This window comes from Heterocephalus glaber, unplaced genomic scaffold, assembly GCF_053883595.1.
Source record: "Heterocephalus glaber isolate CG9 unplaced genomic scaffold, H.glaber_assembly_v1.0 deba00000331, whole genome shotgun sequence".
NCBI classification, from domain to species: domain Eukaryota; kingdom Metazoa; phylum Chordata; class Mammalia; order Rodentia; family Bathyergidae; genus Heterocephalus; species Heterocephalus glaber.
The window spans coordinates 26,749,978-26,775,815 of record NW_028258142.1 but is presented as its reverse complement, the minus strand read 5'-3'; the positions used below and the strand labels follow the sequence as shown (position 1 = coordinate 26,775,815).

At 36.5% G+C, this 25,838-nt stretch overlaps 1 protein-coding gene across 7 annotated transcripts in view; it reads right to left on the bottom strand.

Moving 5' to 3' along the window:
- Positions 1-25,838, bottom strand: part of Ccdc68 (coiled-coil domain containing 68) — a 161,623-nt gene that overhangs the window by 97,700 nt on the left and 38,085 nt on the right. The window lies entirely within an intron of this gene.

Below are 25,838 nucleotides of genomic sequence, written 5' to 3'. Positions count from 1 at the left end.
GCTCAAGCACACCTCATGTGGACCTGCTACATCCAATACTCCACCATGAGCTACTGAGCCCCTTGGAAGCTACCTCTGATGGGACCTCAACTGGTTTTCTTGTTCCTGGTCCATCTGTGCCTCAGTAAACTGCCCAGTGTTCCTTCCAAGAAAGGAGTTATGCTTCTTTCTTCTGCCAGTGATCTGAGGATCGAAGCCTTCTCTGAGTCTTCTCTTGATTTACTTTCTAAACTCTCTCACTCTGAGCAGGAACCTAAATTTTCCTGATTCCTGAAACAGTTGATATACATAAGGTGACTGTCTCGAGCAGCATCCACTCCTTGCCATTCTACTCTTCAGATACCAAATTGACCTAACTCTTCACATCTCTTTACCTGTATCTGGGTGTTGCCACAAACACCATGGCCCTATCCCCAGTAGTGTGCCCACTTCCCTTAATTCAACGTTACTCAGTTGGCCTCTTCCTGGTGTCTACAGGCTTCTTGGCTCCTGCTCTGACCTGAAAAATTCAAGAGTGCAACAGTGGTTATGGTTTTTAGGCCCAGGAGTGTGGCAGTTGAGGAAAACTTATGGCATTCATTCTAAAGGTTCCAAATTATATGGATTTTTCCCCTCCATTAATTTTGTTCTGAATCTGTAGATGCCATCTGGGATTCTTTAAAAGTTTTCTCAATCAGTGTTTGTGGTTTGAAAAATACTCCAACTTGCCTCATTGTTGGCTGTTGAGAGAATTGATGCTCTGTTCTTTGTTCCACTATGCACCACCTGAGAGGCACTTCTCTGTTTAGGATTGCACAGAAAGCATTCTTTTTAACAGATGAGACAATTGAGAAGGTAGCCTTGACATAGACCCAAATAAAACAAAACCAGGATAATATTAAGACTGCTGGAGATGGAGTGTCCTGGGAAATTTCAATACAAATTTTATATACACACACCATATCCATACATATATATCTGCCTGGATTTGTAAGCAAGCTGTCTCCACCTTCCTATAGGAAAGGGAGCCTCAGCGGGGGTAAATGAGCTTCCTGCAGGTTTGAGAAGCTGTTCCCTGATCCAAACTGGGGTGCTTGAACAGTTCCGATAATGAAATGAAATGAATTTTCTACTGCTATAGAAATGCTGCTCAACCGACCCAGACAGGCATCTCCACTGGTGCTCACAGACAAAATGAGCTCATCACAGATGTGCCATCTCTTAAAAGTCTTCCTCTCGTTTTATTTTAAGCAGCTCTGTCTCTCTGAGTGGGTCCTTCACAAGGTTATCCGTGTCTGAGCTGCAGGAGGAGTATTCAACCTGCCTCCTACTTTTTCATGTTTCACCCTGGCCATCCTGTCAGAGGGATGCAGTTGGAGTGAGGCCAGAGCAAGCTCGCGTGGATGAGCACCAGCCGGACAGCCCACCTGCATGCAGAGGCATACACACTTCTGTGCCCGGACTATGGCGAGAACTTCCCAGTTAGAAAGACTGATTTACTTTCCGACTCACATTTGTGAGCCTTTCCAAGTTTCTGAGATCTGAACGCAGAAGAAAATTAAATTTCTACAAGTAAATGTGACTATGAGAAAGCTAAACAGCAAACTAAGAAGAAAAGATTTGCAAATAAATGACAAAGGTTTATTATTCTTTTTTTTACAGAAAGAGGACTTACCAGCCCCTGAGAAATAAAGATTATCTTCCATTCCCCAATCTCCCCAAGCTGTACAAGGTGGAGCAGGATCCCACAGTTCACAAAAGATAATATGTAATTAGTCAATAAGCACATAAAAAATTACATCTCCACTAATGCAATTACATTTCTACAAACTGAAATTATGTCAATTTTATTTAAGATGAAATAAAATAGTGCTTGTAGGTTTATTTCTTTGACAGCTCAAGTGGAAGTATAAATTGGTTTTATTGTTTTGTAAATCAATTTATTTCATCTACACATCCATTTATCCAATTTGTGAAAAATTATAATAATATGATAAAATGTTCACCCTATTATATTAGTCATTCTAGACTTAAAACATATATGTTTTATACAGTATAGAATGTTAATGAGTAAATTTGTAAGAAAAAATTAAATATGAATCAAAATACAAGTGGCAACTAAAAACATTATAGACATTATAGACTATATATAGTTATATAACTTATAGGTGGCTTTCTTTTTTTTTCTTTCCTGCATTTTCTTTATCTTCTAAAATTATCACCACAAAAAAATGTATGAAACACTATATACCTGTGTTTCATAATGTACTTACCTACTCCAGTTTTCTTGCTAGGAAGTTTTCATACATAATTGTCTGAACATTTTCAACTGCACCTATGTTTAAACAGAGCACGGGCAAGGACTTTCCAGCTGTGGCAAGTCAGGTCTCTGTGTGTGAGTTGTGGAGCGTGACAGTCATACATGGGCTGTCAGCCTCATCGCTCTGTAATTACACATAATGTTGTAAATCTTTGTTCTCAGTTTTCCCTGATGATATACTTTTCTGTTTAGGATTTTTTTTTTTGTACCACAGATCGAACTCAGAACCTTGTGCTTTAGAGGTAGGCGGCAGAACCACTGAGCTAAATCCCCGGCCCACGTTTCTGTTTAAAAAGAAACCACCAGCACATTTCACTATACAAGGTGTTATCAATGGACACTTGTAGAAAATGTACTAGATTTTGAAACACAGCTTGTGGTTTAGTGCTGCAGCCCTAGGTGTGGAAAAGTCATGGGCATAGGCTGTCCTTCACTACAGAGTCCACATGGAGTCAGAGTGGGAACCCTAACCCTAACCCTAACCCTAACCCTATCCTGTAACTTACAGTGCGTTGCATAACTCTAAGTTTGAGAACTACACCTGGCCCAGCATGATGCACACTAATGCAGAAAATTCCCATGTTTATGAGGATGGACTGACAGACGGTCTGATATGACCTTCACTCACCAGCCTCTGCCATTCACACATGTGACCACAGATGCAGATAGGGGGCCCTGTTCACTGTATGCTACAGATTTTGGAAAAAGTATTCATCTTTTATTATGCATCTTGGCTGCAATGAAGTTCTGTATCACTCTTCACTTAAACTGAAATAACTGTTTCACTTATATAAGTAGCTATCTGACCTGGTTTTGATGTCATTTGGTAACAGTTCCATTATAGAAAAACAGGAAACTAAGTCTTACCAGATGTTAAATAACTGCCCATGATCACACAGCTAGAAAAGACTAAATGGTAGAACTGGGTCTTAGTCCCATCTCTAACATTGACTAGCTATCTGATATGAAAAGCAATCAATACCTAACCTCTCTGTGCCTCTTTCTCTCTTTCCATGGCCTCTCTTTCTCCAGAAAGCTACTCAAATTATTTATGTGGTAATAGCTTACAAGAAACAAAAGCAGTAGCTGCCTGACTTCCTACAATCTCACCTCACACTAAGGACCTGCCACTTCAGCCATAGTAATGCCCAAAGCAATAGCTGCTTCCATGAATTTCCCATTTACTAGTTTCACAGAGTGGGTGACTACCATGTTTACCCTTTCTGAACTCTGTAGAAGCCACCTACTTTAACTTTCAGGTCTTTCCTTTCATGTTTTAAGATAAGAATCAAGTTCACTCACCACTAGAATAAGTGATACATGCACTTTGTAGAAACTATTGTGGAAATGTATATTTTAGATGAAACAAAGAAAAACTCAGCTTTTGCCATTCAAAGCAGGATTTTTGGGCCAGGGATTTAGCTCAGTGGTTCTGCTGCCTGCCTCGAAAGCACAAGGTCCCGAGTTTGATCCCCGGTACCAAAAAAAAAAAAAAAAGCAGGATTATTATTATTTTTTTTTGGTACCGGGGATCGAACTCAGGTCCTTGCACTTGCAGGGCAGGCGCCGGAGCCACTGAGCTAAATCCCCGGCCCACCAATGTGATATTTTGAACTTCAACAGTCAGCTAGTGACTATGAGACAACAGCAGTGAAGGCAACAATTCCAGGCTAAGAATGGCAAAGCAGAAACCTACAGTGATCTAGGCCTTTGATGGTGCTGACCTTCCCTGAAATTCAAGAGACAAAGAAAAAGTGTTTCTCCTGCTGTTTGGTTTGCTTTCCTTATGGCCAAACCCATTTCAACACATGAAAAAGGGAATTATTGTCATCCGAGCACATATCCCAAATGCTATTTACTTATACTACTGCTTCTCTCCTCACTTAAATTTATCAATCCATTCACTGAACATATATTTATTAATTATCTACTAGACAACAGAGATTCTTGCAGATGCTGGAGATAAAGTGATGGACTAAAATCCCTGGGGATGAATTCATGGGAATGATATGCTACCTTCTGGAAATTTAAGCTCTGCAAACCCTCTCCCAGATGAGGCTCTCCTTCATTCAAGATGCGTGGCCTTGTGAAATCAGCCAATTCAGAGTAGAGGGAAACTGAACTAGGGTTTCTCCTTTGGGTGTTTTGTCTTGTTTCACCAACCAAGTTGTAAGCAATTTGTGCTTCTTTTGTGCCTCAGTTTTTTGTTATTGTTTGGGGGGCATTTTTATTTTGCAGGATTTTTTATTTGCATTTGGTAGTGTTTTTAAAAAGTCTGTTGGCTGATTAATTTTTTGGTCAAAGGAAACAACTTGCAAACATTTGCCAAAAATACCTGTCCAGCAGCCACTACCTCACTTTCTTCTGCCACGTGGCCTTCAAGGAAGGACCGAAATACAAATGAGATCACTTGCACTTTTAGTCATGCTCCACTGTCACTCTGGTTTATATATCCTATACAAGTTGGATTTATTTACATTGTTCTTGGTTGACATTTAGTTGTACAACCTGTCCTTTGGGTAGATTCCTGCAAATTTCCTCATGCTTAATGCCATTCCTTTGAGCTATGTTTCAGCACAGAGCTTCCTTTGTTCACAAGAATCCTGATAATGTCTCCCACAGCTGCACACAACTTATACAGAAGAATGTGTCTATCACCTGTCCAGAAAGGGGGATACAAGTGTGGTTTCCAATCCACCGTGCACAGTGTAAGCGAAAAGAAAGTCTTATGTTAAAAAGATTTTAGCTCCCTAATGCCAAGACATCTGCAAGGCTGAACCACAGGTAGCATAAGTGTGAAGAGGAATGTACTTACTTTAAGCAGCCAAAGCATGGCAACTCAGTATAAGAAAGCAACCTACAATATTCAACATTGTAGTATATTAGCGTATTATAATTTAACCCCATATTACAAAGATTTCTCATGTAAATGGTTTAGAAAAATCTGCAGGCCATTATTGTTAATAACAAGCAATTTGCAGCATTTGGAGATCACAGAACCTGTTACAAATTAGTAAACAGTATCATTCAAAGCTCACTATCGTGAAGGAGACGCACAGAGAAGTTAAGCTGTCTGACAGACTCCACAGCCAGTCACAAGCCACAGCAAATCTACAAGAGGCTAGGAGTCATACTGTAGGTGCCCAAATTCCCCAAATCATAGTGCCCTTAGGGAGAGTGTTTCCCTCTGGTGTCTTGCTTTCCAACATCACCTACTCATCAGAGTCCTCTCAACCTTCAAAGAATTGAACAAATATACTCAAAGGCATGAGAGTGGTTAGATGGAAATTTTGGGATTTGAACACCTGCATGAAAGTAATGAGCAAAGAGAACTTATGAAAACCAATTATTCCCCCAAGTGACAAATTATTTTAAGCAGTATGTAAGTGACTAGATGTTGTTCACTTGGGCCCCAAAGAGTCTTCATTCTTATCTCATTTTCTCTGTCAATCGATCTCTTCTATAATTTATCCCAAGTTAGAGAAATAAACACATTGAAAGTAAAAGTGAAAAGCGCTTTCAAATCCACAGAAACAAAAGAAAGATGTTCTTGCTACCTTTTGGAGAACATTTTTCTTTAAATCTTGCAAGACAGGTCAATTTATGGAGGATCTATAATGGCTGTAAGACATGAGGTATCTTTTGGGGAAACCACAGGTGATATTTTTTGGATTGGCAAGATTGACAGATATGGAAGTGGATGTTGCATATAGCATTTATTTGAGGCCAGGAGCAAGAATAGCACTGGGGGGCTGGGGATTTAGCTCAGTGGTTCTGCTGCCTGCCTCACAAGCACAAGGTCCCGAGTTCGATCCCCAGTACCAAAAAAAAAAAAAAGAATAGCACTGGGGGTGGTTCTTTCATTTTCCACAAAGGGAAATTACCTATTGCATCATGTGGCTTTTGTAATCAATACAAGTCATCTTTGAGTTGTAGGAGTTGTGGTAGCTTTCTTTTTTTTTTGGTAACAGAAATCGAACTCAGGTCCTTGCGCTTGTGCAGCAGGCGGCAAAACCACTGAGCTGAATCTCCGACCCCGTGGTAGCTTTCTTTAAGGAGTTCCCCCTTCCCTTGTCTCTTGCAGGCTAAGCTTGTTTGCTGAATGCTATGGACTTACTAGATTTAGCTCGGGGATCTTTTTATATCAGATATATGATTCTCCTGCTTGTCCATGTGCCAATTCTTTTGTCATGAGGCTACCTATATCATCTATTTCAAGAAAAATGTGAGCCCAAGGTCCAGTACATGAAATTGTTCTCAAGGTCACGATTCTCTAAGACATTCTTCTGGATGATTTGGGCCAACCAGTATAATCCAGTACAGTGAAAAAAAAAAAAAACCAGCAACAACAACAATAACAAAAACACACACAAAAAAACAACTCTGTGCTAGGATGTGAGAGTGAAGAAAAGAATGAGAAATGGTCTCATTTTCCAAGAATTTTCAATATTCTTCTCTAAATATTCATTGTCAAAAGTGTCTAGGCCATGTATGTGGTCTTTAGGTAGAGATGGTCTTCATTTTTATCCATCTTTTTAAGGAAGGCTGTTTTGCATCTGTAATTACGTTGCCAATTCTTCAAGGCCAGCAAAGTTTCCCTTTTATTCTTCAAAGCATAATTCAAGGCTCATAGTAATTGCCTCTCTTTAAGCAGTTTTAGTCAATCAATCAACAAAACCCTATTAATCTTATCCTAACAGGAAGAATTAGATTAGATTCTCAATTCTTCATTCTGACAATTTGTCTTAGGAGTTCTTATCTAATGGAGCAAATATGATAATCATAAGAGATCAAAGTTTTATAACTATGTATATGAGATTGGAAATTACTACTGTATTACTATGTAGATTTGGAATTAGCTTGCAGTTTCAATGCATTTCTACCAGTACTTCTTTCTTACTAAAATAACCTGAACTCTATACAATTAGCATTGCATGACTACAGTCAAACATTAAGCAGAAGTGACATACTTGGTCATATAAAATATCACATTGATATGTAGCAAGCTTGAGCACACCTCCTTTTCAAAATGTGCCATAGGATGTTAATAATTTACCCCTGGGAAGAACAAGGGAGACAGGGTTCTTCACATCAGGGGACTTCTCAGAGCCATTGCCTGGCTTCTCTGCACTGTGAATTTTCATGAAGACCATATTGTTCACAGTCATTTTCAAATACTCTTGAAAATGGCACTCATATTTTCAAAATACCTTCTTGTATGGTTGGAGTTCCATGAAACATAAATTGGCTAATCAGATTTATAAGACATTGGATTTATGCTTCGTAATGCAACTCGGCTTCTTTGTCAAGATGAACATCTTTAGAAAATACATGTAAGTAGCAAATAAATATCAGTTTTACATTGATAAAAAAACTTTACTCTCATCACAGGCTATAAGACACACACTTAAACCATCTGTTTGATTTGGTTCTGTATAGTAGTGTATACACAGCCTGCTTCCTTGCATCTGTGGTTCAGAGTATTTGGCCACAGTAACCTGTATCTATAATTTTTCACAATGATGATCAAGGAATAATTGCATTAATTCCTCTAATATGAGAAATATGAGAAAACACATGTATATATCAAGGTCTAGGCCTTGTAGATCATGCTCAACCACAGTCCGCTGCAGCATAAATGGTTACAGCAAATGCAGTGAAAAATCCTCATGGCTTCCCTAAGGAGAGTTTCTTGTTTTCATGCTTTGTACTGCTCTTGTAACTGCCTTGATCTTCTTCATGCCTAAGTCCCTATTTTTGCTAAAGAATTGACATCAAAGAAAAATATCTGGCAGGGTTCTTGCTTTTAACAACTTTCTTAATTAAACCCAAAGAGTTCCTTTTTTCCCCTCAAATTAAAAATTTATGTGCTAATCTAAAAGTACCACATGCCTCTGATTTTTAGGATCTTCAAACCACACACCCCGATGTTTATTGTTTTAAAAACTGGATACACTCACACCTGAAACAACTACAAAGGCTCCCTTTCCAGGCCATGCACCAATCAAATCATGCCTGTCCCAACCCTGCACTAATTGTTTGCACGTGCTGTACACATGGAAAAGAGCTCCATACATTGCTGTGCAGAGTTTCCTAATGACTTCCAGAACTAGACCCTTCAGAGCTCATGAATCACAACGAGCATGTGTCGAAGTTGTAATTAGCATATTATACCTCTTAATTTATATTTATTTTAAATATGGACTAGGAAGGAATGATTTCTAAGATTTTTCTACTCAAAACATTGTCCTCAGCAGCAGCAGAATCCTGGGGGGAGGTTGGTAGGAACTCAAAACTAAGGCTTTGTCCAACTTGGCAAATCAGAATTTCCAGTTCAACATGAAGCTCAGGTGATTCTTCTGCATATTAAAGTCAGAGAAGCTCTAAAATCTAGGAGATCTTTAGTCAAATTTTCCTTTCTAAGCTTGTACAACTAATAATGTTTCCCTGTCCTCCAGAAATGAAAATGTATAATTAACAAATTGTGGTATTGTATCAAGTGACATTAAGAGAAATTGGAGAGTTTTCTTTAAGATAAATATTTGATGTTGCAAAAAGCAGAGTATGTGATTATTATGAACTTCCTGTAAGAAATCTTTCCTATCCAAAATTATGCTTATTTATTTTGCTGTGGCTACAAATTACAGAGGGGTATATTTTCCTCATGTGATTGTGGAGACTCTCCTGAAAGCCAATCATTTCTGCGACAAGGAGGTAAGTTAAAAAGTCAGAAAGACTCCTCTATTTTAAGCAGCTTCCTTTCAACCTATCTTCCCATCGAATGGCTTTGGTTTTTAAGAAAATATTATTTTAAGCCATGGTCTCCTGATGGCTAACACTCTGAAGATAGAGAACAGTAGTAGATTATAAAATGCACTGCTATCAATCCCTAGGTGTGATATTTCTTCTTCACATCTTACTTTTAAAAGTTCTGAAATTGATCTTAGTCTAGATAAAAGAGTCATCCACTGATTTGACAAAGCAAAGAGTTAAAATGAAAGAAGCAAAAATGAAGTTTTCAATTTTTAATTAACTTCAGCCTTTGTTTATTTATATTTGATCCCCTTCAAATTGGTCATTGTAGGAGGCCCACACACCTTTATTTCTGTGTCATTTCCATCATCATTAACAATGTTTTCTAACTCCTCCCTGAAAACAGACCTAAAAATAACCTGCTGAATATCATAGAAAGAAGACAAGATTTTATCATCACTGGTCTATTTAAATTTTAATATTATTATCCCACCTGATACCTTACCATGTCTCTCAAACTTAGCTCCTAGTAATCTTCAACAATTTCTCTACAACTGGGAAACCACCTCTAAAATATAGCTTGTATCATTTAAATCGTGAAAAATTTGTGCTCACACTTTGTTATTCTACTAGAATTCCGAAGCAGTTTTTTTGGCCAACAGCAAAATAATAACAGCATTGATATTCTCAGTTTCATTTCTGAAAATAGAAAATAGTCCAATAGACAGAAAATACTCAAGTGTGTACATAAATTCTGGTGGGTTTTACAACAACCAATCAAATCAATCATTCTACTTTATCCCATCTTACTGTATAGTTCATGAAATTTAGTATATTATGAATTATGTAACTGGTAAATTAAAGTTTTCACTATCTCTCAAAAACCTTTAATCTCCATTTTCCCCTAGATGTCTGTACATCAAGTCAGAAAATGAGCCCATGAGCTGCCCTAGCTTATCTACTGCATGATTAAGGGAGTGTGTGTCTGTGTGTTTGTGTGTCTCTATGTCTGTGTGTTGTGTGATACAGGTATATTTTTAAATGCACACATCACTTTGTGTACTTTTGCTGCACTCCCAAGTCAATTGTATTATTGTCAATGGACATGTCTACTCTCTTCTAGTAGCATGGCTATCTAACAATTAATAGCATTACATTTAGCTCCAAATTCAAGAGGAGAATTCTAGAACATTCTGTCCCACCAAGGGGAGTAAAGCTGTATCGTGATGTGATAACTATTAAAAGGACATTTTTCAAAGCCAGGACCAGGGTGGAATTGTTACTCTCAGTAGTGCAAGGTACTATGAGGTAAAGGGTTGAGTTTTTCCAATAAGTTGTGGAAATTTCAGCCATATCACTGAGAACTCCAAGAACCATGTCACAGTTCCAAAGGTGAAAAATTGGTGTAGTTTGAGTAGCAGAGCCCAGTGTTTGGATTCTGTCAGAGCATCATCAGATAGCAAGAGATATCAGAGATGGCCTGTCCATCCCAACAGAGAAACACAGCATCAGCAAAGTCATAACTCTCCCAAGAATCCTTAGAGGTGACCACATGTGAGTTTCTAGAGTCTCTGTGGTCTAGAGGAGGAATGGTGATTATTTATGCTAAGTCTGAAAACAGTCTAGATTCAAATTTTAATCTATATCATATTTCCATTATCACCACTCTACATATAAATACTTTGTTTTCCAGTAGTGAGAACTGAACCCAGGGCCTTTTGCATGGAGCTATATCCCCAGTCCTTTAATATTTTTTATTTTGAGAGAGGGTCTCACTAAGTTGCCCAGGCTGGCTCAAATTTGGAATCCTCCTGCTTCTTCCTCCTAGAATGCTAGAAGTACAGGTGTGTGCCACTATGCCCAGCTTCAATATTTTTTTAACCCTTATCTGACTATTGTTTATGCCTCAGAAGACACAGAAATGAAGAAAATCGGGCCACGGATTTAGCTCAGTGGTTTCACTGCCTGGTGCACAAGCGCAGGGATCTGAGTTCAATCTCCGGTGCCAAAAAAAAAAAAAAAAAAAAGAAATGAAGAAAATCCCTGTTGTTCAATTAGTTTTCTAAAAAGATGATGGTACTCATTTATTAAGTACTTCTCTAGCTCTATCTATGAAGGTGCTTTCCTGCATCAGCTTATTAATTCTAATGTGAGTCCTAAGAAACAGATGAAATAGGTATTATAACATTTACTTCACAACTCAAGAGACTGGGGTTTAAGAAATTAAATTACTAAAGTTTACAAAACTAGCAAGCATCAGAGATGGAGTTGGAACTCAACTGTTATAAGATCTCAAAGCCTGAGTTCTGATTAACTGAACTTATCCAGTAGGTACCCTACTAAGAATAAGTCATGCCCTAAAGAATGGCTGACCAAGATGAGATGGTAAAAATTATGCTAAAGACACAAAAAAACCCTAGAAGGGGCAGGTAGTACAAGTATGTCTGAGACAGAAAAAGCATAACCACATTTATCCAGGCAGATGTCAGTGAAGTAGTCTTGAAGAATGAAATGGCAAAGAAATATTGGAAGAGCTTTTTAGGTAGAGAAAAAAAATATGTAGATTAATAATAATGATCTTCCCTGTAAGAATTTGTAAGAAATTGCCTTTGCCTTTCTCTACAGATATCAGATAATTACTGAGCTTTATTCTAATAAGCTTTCTCCCCTGTGAGGAAAGAAATAAGGTACTAATTTTGGCTTCTCATTTGCAGGAGAGGAAAATGACACTTAGAGAATGTAAGTAAATCTTTCAAGGTCTTGTCAAACATCAATAAAACAAAAACAGAAACTGCACATTTGGACCTGAGATTTCTTTCTTTTTTTTTTTTTTTTAACTTCATGGTCTTTTCATAAAACAAGTTTCTTACAGAGACACCAGTCTAGGAAGGGCCTCTGATATACTCTGTGCAAATACTCCCACTTAGACTAATTTAAACACTTTTCTCCTCTCCTCTTTTTTCCACGCAAATCTAGAGCTTTCCAGAGGGAAATATGAGGATATGTTTAACTTTTGAGAACAGAATAGAGACCTCACTGCACCACAGTTCACTCAGTAAAACTCAGGAAATCACCCTATCTCACATGAAATCTATTGCCAGAGACTGATACTCACAATCGTGCAGCAAAGGTAAAGAAATGGTAATGGTAGCTTAGTCCCATAAAACCGTTCAGCCGCTCAGCTGGGGTTGTGGAAATGACCACATTCTTAAGCCATATTCTTCTCCAGGTGTAGGCTGGTACCCACAAAGGGTTATTTATGAGGTTACGTGTCAGAGCCTACCAACTGCTTTCCCTACCTTCTTTGAGGTCCATTTACCCTACTTACTTAATCATAGAGCCATCCCATGTCCCCACACATAAAAGGTTAGAATTTCCAGGCTTTTTTGCAACAAATTTGGTCAAGCAACTAATTTTTGGTCAATATAAGACAGACAGAGTTTTGCACCCAGTTTCTAAGGAGCGTCCTTTAGGTCTGGGGACTTGTCCCCATCCCTCACTCTTTTCCTTTCTATTGATTGGAATATGAATTTAACAGCTGGAGCTCTGGCAGCTCCAACAATAAGAACAACTACAAATAAAATTTTCAGTAGAAGAATAAGAAAGAAATCTTTATACCATGTCTTACCATACCAGCTCTGGCCTTCAGCACTTTTGGGTGTGACAAGAAAAATACTTCTATGCTGCCTAAATTACTATTACTTTGGTTTATTACATATGGAAGAATGTAATAGAGGCTGACACAACCTCTTGGCTATGGCCGTATGCTCAAATCCCAGGACTGGGGGTTTCTCATGGTTTTTCTTTATACTTGCTGGTGTAGTAATTACTAGCTAGAGCATTAATTGGCAATTTATCAAGCACTATCATTTGGCATTTCTTCTTGTTGTTGTCATCTTAAACTCTTAAAGTATTAATTATAACTTGACTTGTCATGTACTTTCATGTATTAAATCTTATTTTTTTGCAATTAATTGGGAGCTCCTTCCCTTGTTGAGTTTCACTCGTGAATTGCAGATATTCAAGCCTCAGTGTAACTCAAGGAGACTTTTAGCACCTTGGGATAAAATTTGAAATGCAGTTTTTAGAGAAAGTCTGTACCTTTATAAACAAAGAGATACTGAAAAGCAAGTTCACACGGAGTTTATGAGCTTGATTTAAATCTCCAAAAGGTATTAAGTGAATAAATCTCATTATGCCTGTTTTTTCATCTCAAAAATAAAAACAATACAGATGAAAAATAATATGAAATGCAATTTTAGGAAATAGGTACTATAATTACTCTCCTTTATAGATGAGAAAACTGAAACCCAGAGAAAATAAATTCCTCATGCTCACAGAGTTAACAAGGGGTGGCAATAGGTATTTTGTCCCAAAGATGTTATAAAAGAAATGCTGATTCTCCCCTGAAAGCCAAAACCTCCTCAAAACTTCTTTAAAGGCTACTACCTCTACCATTCATTTTATACTAACCATAATGTACCTTGGAATTTTTGTTACCTTCTTAAGATGTTTTCCTGAATCTAATAAAAAGGTGTTGAAGAAATTAACTTTATGTTGCCACCCAAGCTCCTTCCAAATTAGTCACCAGTAAGTTTTGATATTGATGACATTCCTGTGATGAAGTTGCAAAATACAGATAATAAAAAGAGGCACCGATTCTAACAGCATTTTATTCTAAACAGTGCATGCCTTATAATAAGAGGAACATAACGTAAGTGATACAAGGGCCAAATGTAAGCCCTACATACCGACACTGACCAAAGCAAATTACATGGACATCCAAAGATTAAAACAATTGTCACATAATCACCATAACATAGATATTCTGCATGAAATAGAAAGGAAAGAAATCCTTTCAAATTCATTCTATGAAACCAGCATTACCAATAACAAAACTAGATAAAGACTCAAAAAATAGAGAAAACTACAGATAATATCTTTGATGAACATAGCTGCAAAAATCCTCAATAAGATTCTTACAAACAGAATCCAACAGCATATTAAAAAAATAACACACAATGGTCCAGTTTGTTTCATGCAGGGAGACAAGGATGAGTCAACATGTATAAATCAATGATAAAAAGTATGAAAGTCAAGGATTAAAAGTACGCAATTATTTCAATAAATGCAGAAAAAGCCCCTGGCAAAATTCAACATCACTTCATGATAAAAACCCTAAAGAAAATAGTTATAGAAAGATCTTTCTTCAAAAATTATGAAAGTGATATGTGACAAACCCACAGCCAACATCACATTGAATAGGGAAAACTAAAAGCATATACTCTAAAATCAAGCACAAGGTAAGAGTGTCAACTCTCAAAACTCCTGTTCAATAAACTACTTGGATCTTTTGCCACAGCTAATTAGGCAAGAGAAAGAAATAAAAGAGATACAAACAGGAAAGAAAAAAAGTCAAATTATCCTGATGTGTGAATGTTATAGTCCCTTGCATAAAATACTCTAAAAACTCAACTAGAAGACTCCTTGATCCTGTAAACAAATTCAGCAAAGTGGCAGGATACAAAATCAAAACACAAAAGTCAATAACTTCTTTATTCAACAATAATGAATACACTGAGAGAGAAATCAGGACAACAATTCCATTCACAATAGTTTCAAAAAAATAAATAAAATACCTAGGAATCAACTGAATCAAGGAAGTGAAAAACTTCTATAATGAAAATTGCAGTGCATTCAAGAAAGAAATCAAAAAAGACATTAGAAAATGGAAAGAGCTCTCTTGTTCATGGGTTAGCAGAATTAATACTGTTTAAATTATTGTATTAGTCAGCTTTTCCGTTGCTGAGACACAATATTCAACAATCACCACTTAAAAGAGGAGTAGTTTAATTTAGCTCATGGTTCCAAGGAATTCAGTAGTATAAGGTCTTCAAACTACAAAGCAAAAACATCATGGTGGAAGGGCGTGGTGGAACAAAGCTACTTAATTCATGGTAGCTGGGAAGAAAAGCAGGGGAGCAGCACCAGAGGGGGAACAAGATACAGAACCCAAGGCCATACCTCCATTGATCCACTCAGACACACCTAGAAGTATGCTCCACCAATCCTCTGGATGGATCCTAAATTCAGTTAGTTTGATACCCCACCCAGAATGCCACAATGGCCATATAACCAAAAAAGATCTACAAATTCAGTGGAATCCCTTATAAAATACCAGCAACATTCTTCACAGAACTAGAAAAAAACAATCCAAAAGCATATATGGATGCAGAAAAAATAGCCAAAAGAGTTCTAAGCAAAAGCAATACTGGTGGCATCATAATACCAAATTTTAAATTACACCAATAAGCCATAATAACAAAAGAAATATGACATTAACACAAAAGCAGACATGTAGACCAATAGAATAGGGTAGGAGACACAAAAATAAACCTGTGCATCTCTGGCCATCTAATTTTGGATAAAGAAACCAAAGATATATGATAGGGAAAAAACAACGTCTTCAACAAATAATGTTAGGAAAACTGGATAGCCACATGAAGAAGATTGAAACTAGATCCCTATCTCTCATCTTGGCTAAAATCTAATGAAAACTGATCAAAGATTTAGTTACAAAACTAGAAACTTCGAGACTGTTGGAAAAAAGTAGGGGAAACACTTGAAGCCATAGACACAGGTCAAAACTTCCTGTATAGATCCCAATAGCACAAGAAACATTAAGACAATATCAAGAATCAACAAATGAGACTACATCAAATTAAAAAGCTTCTGTGTAACAAAGGAAACAATCCACAGAGTGAAATGACAACCTACAGAATGGGAGAAAATCTTTGCTAGCTACTCTTCTGAAGCAGTATTAATATTTAAATTACACAGAGAATTCAATTAACTTCAAAACACCTAAATAATACAATCAGTAAATAAGCAAATGAACAGTTCTCAAAACAAAAAGTACAAATGGCCAACATGTAGATGAAAAAATCCTCAACATCTTTGGCCATTAGGTAAATGCAAATTAAAACCACATTGAAATTCCATCTCATCCCACTAAGAAGGGCTGTCAACAAGAATACAAAAAGCAAGGAATGTTGGTAAGGATATAGGGAAAAGGAATACCTCTATATTGTTGATGAGAAAGTAAATTAGCACAGCCACTATGGAAATCAGTATGGATGTCCCTTAAAATCTAAAAACAGAGATACCATTTGATCCAGGCATACCACTCATTGGCATGTACTCTATGATGGTCAAGCCTAATTGTATCAACTTGATTGGCTTGGGAGCCATCCAGAGGATTAATAAAGTACATTTCTGTTTGAGGGGGCAAGTAATGGAGGCATGATCTTTGTACTATATCTGATCTCTTGCTCCTTTTTCTGGCACTGTTTATCTGCTCTGCTTCCTGGCTGCCATGAACTAAGCATCATTGCTCCACCATTCTCTTCTGCCATAATCCTTTTGCCTTGGAGCTGTCTAAGCACAAACTGAATCCCCTGACACCATGAGCCAAACTAAACCCCTCCTACCTTAAATTGTGGCTATCAAGTATTTCTCTCAGATCTCTCAGCGATATAAGAAAGCTAACTAATACATTTCTGAAAGAATTAAAAACAGCATACTACTAAAGACAGCAAACTGATACCCATGTTTATTGTGGAGCAATTCACAATAGCTGAGCCAGTGATGGCAAACCTTTTAGAGACTCAGTGCCAAACTGTAATACAACATTCACTTATTTATCACAAAGTGCCAACACTGCAATTAAACCTGAATACTGAGGTTTTAGTTCAGAAAAAAATGACTTATACATTAACATCTTTTGTCTTAAAAGAAAAACATGAGTGCCATAGGTTCTCCACCGCTGAGCTAAGCTGTGGAAGCAGTCTAGATTCCCAACAAGAAATGAATAGCTTAAAAAATGTGAGATATATATATATATATATATATATATATATAGAGAGAGAGAGAGAGAGAGAGAGAGAGAGAGAGAGAGAGAATGGAATATCATTCGGGCATAAAGAAGCATAAAATCATGTCATATGCAGGAAAATGGTGGAAGTAGAGAACATCATGTTAAGCAATATAAGCCAGATTCAGAAAGTTATATATCACACATTTTCTCTTATATGAGCAGTTTCTAAAAATAATAGAGGAGAGATGACAGGAAACTAGAAGGTAGACTGTTAGAGGTGAAGAAAGGGATTGGGACAGGCTGGAGGAGGGAGAGAGGGGTGGTGGAGATAAAAATAATCAATACTTGCTATATGCATGTACGAGAAAGTCTCATTATTCCTTATTGCTAATATGCACTCATAAAGCAGATATGGAGCCGGCGATTTAGCTCTGGTTTCGCCGCCTGCTGCGCAAGCGCAAGGACCTGAGTTCAATCCCCAGTACCAAAAAAAATAATAATAAAATCAATAAATAAAATAAAACAGATATGACCATTCCATCCACTATCTCTCTGTACTGCAGTTTTAACCAATAGTGATTCCTTTGGCATATTAAATGAATTTGTTAATTTTTGCCTGCCTAAATTGCAAGACACTTCTTCAATTGAAGGATCAAGAATTAAATGCTCAATATGGTCAACAGGAGATTTACCTAAGAATATTTTGGTACAATTTAGTGACCTCAAGGAATAATATATTTCTACTTATTAATTACTGTGAAAATGTTTAAAGTATAGCCTCAGGTTCCAATAAAATCAGTGGAATGGAACTTTTATAATTTACTAATATGATTGTTAAAGTCTATGAAAGACATTACTAAAAGTATGTATAACTTAAGAAGTGAAGTAGTCAATATATTAAAATCCAAAATTAGAGAAATTAAGTTTGAAAGTCAGAGTTCATATTTATAAAAGTCTTCAATATTCAAAGTTATATAATAAATTTACAAGAAAATACAAGATATGAGCAAAATATAGAATGAATTTTTAAAAAATTATTATAGTAAAAACCACATTGCCATTATCAATCGTCAAAATGCCTCCTCTCGCTTTAAACACACATATACCATCATTTTTGCCATGTTAGGGAGCAGTTCTAGAAGTATTCTTTTGTGAATGTCTTTATGAAGCATGATTAAAAAAAATATGGTGAGGGTAAGGGATTTAGCTCAGTGGTTCTGCCACCTTCCCCTCTAGCACAAGGACCCAAGTTCGATCCCCGGTACCAAAAAAACCCAAAAAACAGTGACTACTGCTTCCTAGTGCCATCCAATGGAAAGCAGAGTTTAAAAACATTATGGTACGGCCTTATCCATCTTATGTACCCTGTCTGGCACTATGAGATTTTTGGCTCTTCTCTCAAATCAAAATGCCTATGAAAATTAAATTTTTTGAATTGATTCAGGACAGCAAGGAAGCCAAGACAGTACAACTAAAGACATGAAAGAGGACTTCCAAAACTACTTTAGAAAGTGGTAAGAATGATGCAATAAGTGTTTTAAAACCAAAGGAAAGTATTTTGAGGGGGATTAATGGCAATGTATCTTTTACTGTAACTTTTTTAAAAAATTAAACCTTCATCATATTTTTAATTACACTGCATATGTACCTTAAATATTCACTCAAGGGTGCTATCATTCTATAAAATGAAAGTTACATTAAAATCAGATCCCTTTTCAATTGAAGACCAGAACAGAACAGTCATAATAGGGTGTTATAGTGGTATAGACTTCATATTTCATAAATCACTTTGCCTCTATTATCCTGTTTAATTCTATATGAATCCTGAGGAAGTCGGTATTATTTACCCATCTCTATTTTTTAGAGTAAGAAACCAAGGATCAGCGAAGCAAAGAGGCTTTTCTGGAGCCCCATAGACAGTAAGTACCTGGCCTATTGATTCTGAGCCCTAGTTTAATGGTCTTCTTAATATATCATACTTCAGCATCTCTAAAATTTTAACCTAGGTAAGAAGCAGAATTCAAGTTCCAACATTCTTATTTTCACTGAGCTTTCCAGGAAAGTTCAAATGAGCTTGCCTATAATCAGTATGTTGTATAGTTATGTTAAATAGAAACATATTTGCCCTTGGCCCAGCAAAAAGAATGAAATAATACCTGGGAATAAACTCATCCGTTCTAACCTCAATGCACGTGTGTTATCTATAAGGCACCAAGTCTACATTTAACTCAAGGTACAAGGAGAAATAATTTGAATTCATCTGAAAAAACATTAAAAATCCTTCATTTTCTTCCCCAAACAAAGGAACAAGCCAAAACTTCCCCCAGAACTCCTTCTTTCTCAAATACTGATATCCATCCTTCCTCCCATCAGTTCTCACAGCAATTTCTTTCCTGGAATTCATTCTTGAATGTGGAACCTGTGGATATGCAATGGCTGTGTACAAAGAAGAGTTGTCCCACATGATCTGGGCCCAGGTGCAGCATAAACTAATACTCTTCCTAATGTGTTCCTCTTTTTAATAATAAGAAGAAGTTATAATCACTTTTAAATAAGTTTTTCCCCATTTGGATAAGCACAGTTCGTGAGTGTGGATCTCTGTGGTCCAAATAATACTGTTCAAGCCTGTTAATGATCGACCCCCATAGTTTACTAATCACATGCTCATCTTGCTTTGGTGGATTATTATTGGCACTTACCTCACTTATAAGGGCTATTTATTATCAATTTTTCAAATTAGCAGTTGATTGGCATTCAGCATAACTTCTTTTGAGGGTAAAGTCCTTGTACACAACTAATTAAACTAAGGAGTTCATCTGTTCAAAAGTTGTAAGAATTAGGATTGTAAAAACTAACATTTTTGCCTCAAAATTGTTATACTCATATGTACAAAGTTTCTATATAATGTGATGAAATAATTATTGTAATTAGCATCTTAATTTGAATTTAGATGCAATTTGAGGGGGTTTTTTTCTTTTTAGAAATCTAAATTAATTCCCTGGGAAACTGATGAGAATTTTTCAAAGTAGAAATAAATGCCTGTAATAAATCAAGAGATAAGGGAACAGCCAGAGATTATTCTGCAATTAAAGTTTACTAAATTAATTCCACTTAAACTCCTTGGAGTTTAATGTGAAAAAACTAGGAAGTGTGTATCTTCTTAAATTAAATATATCACACTCTAAAAATTTAAAGGCAAAGAAGGGAAAAGATCCATATAATCAATATTTCCCTAAACACTAATCAGAATATAAATGTTAATATTCCTCTCACAGTTTGATATTAAAAATATAAATAAAAGGCAAAAAAACTTAAGTAAATTAAATGAAAGTATGGACAGGTGATTGGAAGTTGAATGTGAATATTTGTTTTACCCAAATGAATGCAAATTTCATTAGTTGATAATTAAAAGGAAATTATATAGACATTACAATTACTGCCATTGGCATAAATTATGAAGTTGTATGGCAAAACAATTTAGGAAGTCACAGTGCTGTTACTATTGTCAAACTGGTTACCAAAGAAACCCAGGATAAATAATATATTCTGTGACTATGGAAATGAGGCCTTGATGTGTTGCTAGGCTGTTAAAGCTAATGTCATTGTATAAAACAATAATGTTAAACATTATTAGTTTTTTAATTATGTCAGTTAATTAGAATTGTTCCTGTTAATTGCCTATGATTCATCTTCAGATGAAAAATGCTCAGGAAAGAGCTTTGGCTTTTTCTTTCTCAACGTTCTATCTAAAATAAGGTCTGAGGTTTGTACAACTGAATTTTATAAGTCTCATTAGACTGGGCAATAGCAGAAATCATGGTTAAATTCATCCATAATAAAAGTCATTATAATAAAAAGAATATTATTAAGAGATACACTGAAGAATAGAGAACCATCACTCTACTACTCTGAATTCAAAGATTCAGCCTGATTCACAAGTACTGGTTTTATATCAAAGATTTTCACCAAAAATCAAAGCAAATGTGATGAACATAGACTATTTGATATTTACCTAATCTATAAATAGCAAAACATTGAACTCACATGATTCCTTTGCCTTTTCCCTTATATTTCATGACCTCAAATAATATTTATGTGTTCTTAATTTTACTTCACAGTATTATTCAGTACTTACTGACCACCTTGATATACGATAAAGACTGACTTAAGAATTAGAAATGTATGGTTGTGGGAAAATATGAGCTTGAGTCTTCAAGGTTTAAAACCACAAAGGCATCTAGGAATAATTTACACCCACTGAATACATTAAGATTTAAAAACTCAGCTGCCTGCCTTGCAAGCACAAGGTCCTGAATTTGATCCCCAGTACCAGAAAAAAAAACGATTTAAAAACAATTCCGTATCTCCATGAGAATGACATGTAATTAACTCTAACCTTCTCAGTTTCCCCCACTGCAGATGGAATTAACAGTTTAACACTGTGAAGGCTCCTGTGTAGCACTTACTGTCATTGAGACCCTCAAAACTTTAAAAATATGCTATGGTCTCATGGCCAGAAAAACCACTCCCTCTAGCCTCCTCGGTTCTCCCGTCTAGAACAAGACCAGGAATGCTTGTTCATGAAGTTTCATCCATTACTGTACTCCCAGTGCCTGATCCAGGGTTAATAATATGCTCCACCTCATATTTGTTGAATTGATTAATTGTCCATTGCTAAAATAGAAAGTATAATCAATTAAGTTTCTCAAGATAGATTTTTACTCCATTGATGTTAAACATTAACAATGTAATATTGAGAGAGTTTATGATATACAAAATCCATTTCTTTAAAAAAACGGGCTTAATTGCATGTGTGTGTGCATGTGTGTGTGTGTGCGCATGTGTGTACCTTGTGACAACCAGTAATATAAAAAGAGAAGACAATTGTCTTATGAGTGAGCAGAGAAGGTCTACACAGTTGTGGGCAGGAACTCAATACGATGTGAGACACCTTATTCCCAAAACTCTTTGAAAAAGGTAACTCTATGAATATATTCAGGAGATAGGTGTGTAGCTCAGTGGTGCTCAGCATGTAAAAGGCTCCCTAACTTGGACTCAGAAAGAGAGAGAGACAGAGACAGATTCTAATATTTAGACTACCTGATGCCCAACATAAACTATATTTCTTTCTCTGAACTCACTAGAATTTGGAGACCTATACAGGCAAACTTCAGAAGAATTTCTCAATAACCCTTTATCTACTAATTGATCAATGCAGTATCTTAAATGCACCTTTGATATTGACATCATATTGATGAATGCAAATTCAACTTTTCATTTGTTATAGTTTATATCAGAATGTCCTCTGAAAACCTCCTACACTCACAGATTGCATTTTTGGGAGGTGATTGGATCATGGAGGTATGATATTCATCAGTGGATTCATCTGCTGGTAAGTTTATAGCAAACTATAATGTTGGGAGGCGAAGCCTGGTTGAAGGAGGTAGGTCACTGGGGGCATGATCTGGAAGAGTCTTTCTCCCTCCTTCCTTTCTTGACACCTCTCTCTCTCTCTCTCTCTCTCTCTCTCTCTCTCTCTCTCTCTCCCTCCAATCCTCCACCCCTCTGCTTCCTACTGCCCTGCCATGAAACCATGACGTCTCTCTCTGTGATGTCCTTCCACCATGCTGCCTTGCCTTGGAATCAGCCAACTGTGCACTGAAACCTCCACAAACTGTCAGCTAAAATAAACCTTTCCACCTTAGAGTTGTGGATGTTCTGTATTGTGTCTGAGTGACAAGAAAGTAACTAAGACATCCTTTATTTGTTCTTCCAAAAGATTTTGTTTCCTTTTGAAGTTTGATCCTTTCCAATAAATGGCTTAGATTTCATCTTTGATTTCTAAGTCCTGGATATCAATGAGTAATCCAGCAATAATGAGAAGAAATACACACAGAGAATACAGTCAAAAAGTTGAGAACATGAGCTATCTCCAAGTATTAGTCTGACTTATCATTGAAATATGACCTCAGAGGTAAATTACTTAGTTTCTCTGTGTCTACTCTCCTTGTCCTGAAGGCAGGAGTTTCAGGTTACAATTATTAAATGAGTAATTGCATGAAATGGCCTTAAAACAAACATTGGCACAAGGTAAATGTGTTCAATCCATGTGTTGTGGCTTGTGTCTAGATGTCCGCCCAAACCCTCATGTGGTCATAGGTGGGACTTTTTCAGAAGTGGCTAGATCTAAAGTGTGTGGTGCTGGGATTAAGGATGTGAGATTACTAAATCAGTCCACTGATTGGTTTGGCACCACTCTAATCCGTGTAGACTAGATAAAGTACAAAAGGGGCAGAAAAATGCTGCTAAGAGTCTTCACTTGCTTTACTACCTTCTGCCTGCCATGAACTTTTTCTTCTCTGTGATGCCTGTGTGTCATGCCTCCCTGCCTGGGAACCAGCCAATTATGGACAGAAACCTCTTCAAACTATGAGCCAAATAAACCTTTCCTCCTTTAACTTTGGATGTTGAGTAATTGACTCAGCAATGAGAAAAATAACTAAGACACCATAGTAGCTGCTACTAATAGGATTACTTTAGTTCTATGGTCTGATAATTTTAACCAGGTTCTTATAGCTTTCCCCCTTACTGTTGATAGTCTGAAGATTCTAAAGATTGAAGATTTTAATCACTCACATATACAGTTTTCCTTTGCCAGGAAACTCCTTCTCCTTCATCTCCTTCACACAGTTGTTTTTAATATATTCAATGGTTCAAGAATACATTTAGTCATTTGATAAACATATGCTGATTATGTCAGGTTCAGGCCTGGGTGTGAAAGCTACAATGGAAGCAAAACAACCCAGATAGGATCCTTCTTTTCATGTAGATTATAAAGTAAAGGGGTGGGGTAGAAATCAAACAATTATAGGAATAAATGTGCTATTACGAGTGCCATGCATTAGCTTAAGTGTGTGTAATGACTCTTGTCTAATCAAGGAGTTCAGGGAAGACTTCCTTTGTGAAATAAATTATAAATAAGATTCAAAGAATAAGTAAGAGATTACTAGTTAAAACAGGGGAAGAAGACATGACCAGCGTGTGCATGGATATTTGTTATATTAGTTATGAAATAATTTCATTTTGTCTTCAAGGATAGCCCATGACTTATTGGTTGGCTTTCATTAATCCTTATTTGCCTATGAAGGGACAGTAAATCAAAGTTATCCAAAATCCAAAACTATTGGGAACTTCATCCTTTTGAAAGACTCTTCAACTGCTTTAAGGCAGAGAGATTCTCCAAGTGTTTCAGTTATTACAGAAGACTGAAGTGTCATAAATTCTATCACTGAGTAGACTACAACCTAATGGACAAGATAAGGAAGACACATTCATAAACAACATAGAATTGTAGATTTTTTCAGGGCTGGAAAAGGCCTTAACATTTATTTACAACATGACATTCATTTCATAGATAAGCAAAAGTTCAGTACTGTTCAGGCCTTTCCACTCTACCAGCAACCTACCTGCAAGATAGACTTTTCCAAGACACTCTTAAAGGTGTTAACATGCATCTATGGGTAGCTTAAGGGAAGACCCTGGTTCACCTATCCTTGCCTTGGTTTTGAACAAAACTTACCCCAACTGTGTTATTTCTATGAAGGTCTTAACGAGAAGGGGCATTTCTACTCATAAACTGCTTTCTTGAATTGGTTACAATGATTTCAACTTGGTAGCAGAGGGGACTAGGACGATGAATAGATGTCTTAACACCTGCAAGGTTCTGGAAACCTTTGCATGTTCTATCCATTGTCTAGACTCTGCACTGACAGGTTGAGATGGATGTGTCCTAGAAGCCCAATATTGCTGAATTATAAAGAAAACAGTAAAGCTGCTTGTTCGTGGCTAAAGAACGGACTAGACAATATTAACAGAGAGAATAATGGACCCTGTTCGCATTTGCACCTTTCAAACAATTTCCCAGCCTGTTCCATATGCTATTCAGCAGTCAAGCTGCCAAACAGACTTTCTGTCCTTCCAAAGATGGTCTTATGCCTTGAAGTTTCAGTTTTTGTAATTTGGCTGATTGGAGAACTTGGCTGTGCAAAGCATCATCAGAGATGATTTCTCTTGTTGCAAATTGAAAAGGCTTGAGCACATGGCACAAATGGTCCATTAGTGCCCATTGTCTCGAGTTCAGGAAAACACCTTCTGCAGCATTGTGCATTAATGGGTGTCGCTTTTTCTTTCTCTTTCTTCTCTTTCTACTGGGAAAGCATGCCTCCCAACATATAGAATAACTTGTTTTTCAATATGTGAGCACTTTACGTGTGATGAACTAAAGTTGGGGAAACTGTCACTCTTTAAAAATTCTCAAAGCATTCTGACAAAATGGCAGGAACAAGTTCCAAAGAGACAGAAAAGATGTCATTCTTCTGAGCTTTTCAGAACAACATAAATCAGATAAAAGCACCAGAGGAAAGAGAACAACTGTTTATTGTGCATGGTAAAATATTTTTAGAAGAGCAAGATAGAATAAAACATTGCCTTTACACTCTCCTAGTTTGCAGTTCTATTGTAAAAACAGAACATAAAATAATACATTTTCAAAACCAATAACCCAAAACAACTTTTAAAAAGAATAAAATTGGGAAATTAACACTATCTGATGTTAAGAGTTATTATAAAGCTATACTATTCAAGGCAGAACATAAATTGCATTACATTCCTATAATAAATTGAATACTATTCAGCAATAAAAAGAAATGATCCCAACAACATGAATAGATCTCAAATAATTGTTCTTAGTAAAAATAAATATATTTGATTTCATTTACATAAAAATCTAGTCAAAGCAAACTAATCTTTAATGTTTTTAAGCAAATCATTAGCTGCTTGGAGAGGGGAGCAAAGGAAAGGAAAGGGGGCCAGGAAAACTTTTGGGAGTTATGGACTATTCATTATTTCAGT